This window comes from Chinchilla lanigera, unplaced genomic scaffold (assembly GCF_000276665.1).
Source record: "Chinchilla lanigera isolate Chin_1 unplaced genomic scaffold, ChiLan1.0 scaffold00015, whole genome shotgun sequence".
Classification (NCBI taxonomy): Eukaryota; Metazoa; Chordata; class Mammalia; order Rodentia; family Chinchillidae; genus Chinchilla; species Chinchilla lanigera.
This window is the reverse complement of record NW_004955416.1, coordinates 190,483-193,316: the sequence shown is the minus strand read 5'-3', so window position 1 is coordinate 193,316 and position 2,834 is coordinate 190,483. Positions and strand designations below refer to the sequence as shown.

General features: G+C 48.1%; 1 pseudogene; it reads right to left on the bottom strand.

The window, feature by feature from the left end:
- Window positions 1-377: 377 nt before the first annotated feature.
- LOC102018089 lies at window positions 378-2,618 on the bottom strand (annotated as a pseudogene).
- Window positions 2,619-2,834: the final 216 nt, after the last annotated feature.

The window sequence follows — 2,834 nt, the reverse complement described above, 5'->3', positions numbered from 1 at the left end:
CAAGAGTCCCTGCTCCAGGAGGCTACCTTAGGAAAAAGGGAGCTGAGGCACAAGGGTTCAGGTTGGAAGTCGAGGGACTTTCGCCTCATGGAGCGCCCCGGAGACTGCTGCAAAGCCACCGCCAGTCTTGCTGCCATATACACCAGGCTGAGCTCCTCACTGCAGCTGCAGTGAAAAATCAGAGTCATACCCACTGGGAAATTACCTCAGCCCATAGTTCTTTACAGATTTTCAGGGGATGAAATCTTTGGAAAGAGTTCTTCCAGCCCGCCCAGTATAGAAGGGTGCAGGTAGCTTTCTCAAACACTAAAATGACTATGCAATTACACACCCTGCTTTTCAAGTTCAATGTTTCCTTTGCGCCTTTTTGAGCTCTCTCATCTCAGTTCCTGCCAGTGGTAGGAAGTTCTCACAGGCTGCGAAGCACCGCTCCTGGGAGTTTCTCCTCCGTCTGAGGTGGGTCTGGGTGAGAACAAGGACTGGAGGTGAGGACCTGGAGGGAACAGCGACCGGGTCCAGTATTAAATAACCTGCCCGACCTGATCCTCCCTCATCCCCACCTGAGCAAAGCCTCAAGGCTCAAGAGAGAAGCCAAACCTAGAGAAAAAGTTCAAGGAAGAACAACAATAATCACCATCATCACTAGACTGAGTGTATCAGATCGGATCCGCCTCTAATAGCCATTTATTCAGCTTAATAAACCCTTCCCCACAAGTTTTGTTTTATATGAATGAGAAGTATGAGAAAAACCTAAAGGATACAACAAGGAGAAAACTTTGTGGATTTCTTCAAATTCTCAAAATTTATAATTGTGAAATCTTGTTCCGATGGGCAGGAAAAGGGTTTGAAAATCTCATGATTCTGCTCAGTTCTGTACTATTCAGAAACTATCTACTGAATACCTACTCTGAGTCAAATACCATGAGGAGAAGCCAGGCATGGTTGGCACACGCCTGTAATCGCAGTACTTGGGGAGGCTGACGTGGGAGAATTGTCGGGAATGAGACCAGCATGGGCTACGAAGTGAGCTCAAGGCCAGCCTGAACTGCATAGCAAGACCCTGTCTCAAAAAGACAAAAAAACAAAAAACAAAAAAAAACAAACCCAAAAATGGGGATTGCAGGAAATAAAAGATGAAAAAGGCAGGTCTGTAACATGAATAAGTTCATTATCATAAAAATAGGCTTCTTCTATCTCTCTAGAGGGTTTTAGTGCTGGGCAGGGAGCCACACAAGCTCCCTGTTTTCATTTCACCTGAATAAAAATGCAAAAAATCCTAATCCTGTGAATTTGCAGGGGATAAAAACCCCAGAAAACACGTGGCACACACCTGTAATCTCAGCACTCAGGAGGGTGAGGCAGGAGGATTGCTGCTTTGGAGGCCAGTTTGGGCTACAAAGTGAGTTCAAGGCCAGCCTGAACTGCATAGCAAAACGCTGTCTCAACCAACCAATCAACCAACCAACCAACCAAACAAATAACCTCAAGGAGCTGTTTTTTATTTTTTGGCCTTTTTGGACACAGGATCTCGCTATGCAGTTCAGGCTGGCCTTGAACTCACTTTGTAGCTCAAGCTGGTGTCAAACTCACAATTCTCCTGCCTCAGCCTCCCACCACGCCCAGTCAGAAAATTCCCTTTGGGCTTCTGGCAGGAGGAGAGAAGTGGCCATTCCGAAATATATCCAGAGCACTCCATTCTTTTAAAAGTTATATTTCTGAGCTTTACCCAAAAACTGAGAGCAACCCGTGAGCCAGTCTACCTTCTAGTAAGGCCCTGTAACAACTGCTCTTGCCAAAAAGTCAAATAGGAAACTGCAGCATCAACAGAATATTAGACATTGTACAATTATTCCTTACCTTCCATTTCCCACTGATACACCAATCTGGAAATATTCTTAATTATTCTTTATCCTACCTGGGTTTTCCAGTAATTTTTTTGTCGAGATGCATACCTTTCTTTGCAAATCCTCTGGTTCTACAGGCAAATGTCGCCTCCACAGACAATTGGTCAGCGTTTGCACCTTCTCCTCTACATTAGACACTGTGCTCCCTGTGGGCCAAAGATGAAAAGCGGAATCACCTTCGCGCAGGCCTCACGCGACTCCAGCCCCGCGGTTATTCACTTTACAGCAGCAACTGCGCGGCCTTAGCCAGCGCCCGCGGCCGCCGCACGTGCCTGAGCTGCAGGACGCCAGGGTGCTGACGATGAGGCACCTTCCCCAGGAAATCGGACTTGTTATCTCCGCAGGTCACGCTGGGAACGAGGGCAGCGAGGGCCTGAAGGCCGGCAAAAAGCTGATTGTCAGGCGGCAATGAAGGCTGCAGGCGTGTCCTCAGAGGAGTGTCTGCTGAGGCGCTCCACCTTGGGCCAGAGGTGTCTCTCCAAACCCTGTCACTTGGAGAACAAAGTAGACACTTATCCGGGTTTGGGGAACTACTGGAAGGGTACGGCACCATCTCAGTCCGCTGGCGGTCGCCACTGCGCCAGAGGCAAACCCGAAGCGTAAGCGTAGGTGATCTTCTGTTCCAAAATCCCGGCAAGCCACTTTTGGCGTCAAAAACAGTATCAGCCAATAAGAAGAGAGGCTAAGCGCAAGCAGCCAATAAGCAGTTGATATGTAAATCTTCTTGAGGATGAACCTGTAAGTGGGAAGGTCTTGGTAGCTGTGGCCGCGAAATCAGAGGGAGGCAAATTGACTTCTTGTCCTGGCCGGAAGTCTAATGAGCCAGGCAGGGATTGCTATAGACTGGCGAGGGCTCTGGAGTATGACCTGTGTTTCTTGATTTTCTCCTTGGACAGTTCTGAGTCTCAGGTTGTTTCCCTCTGTGAAAAG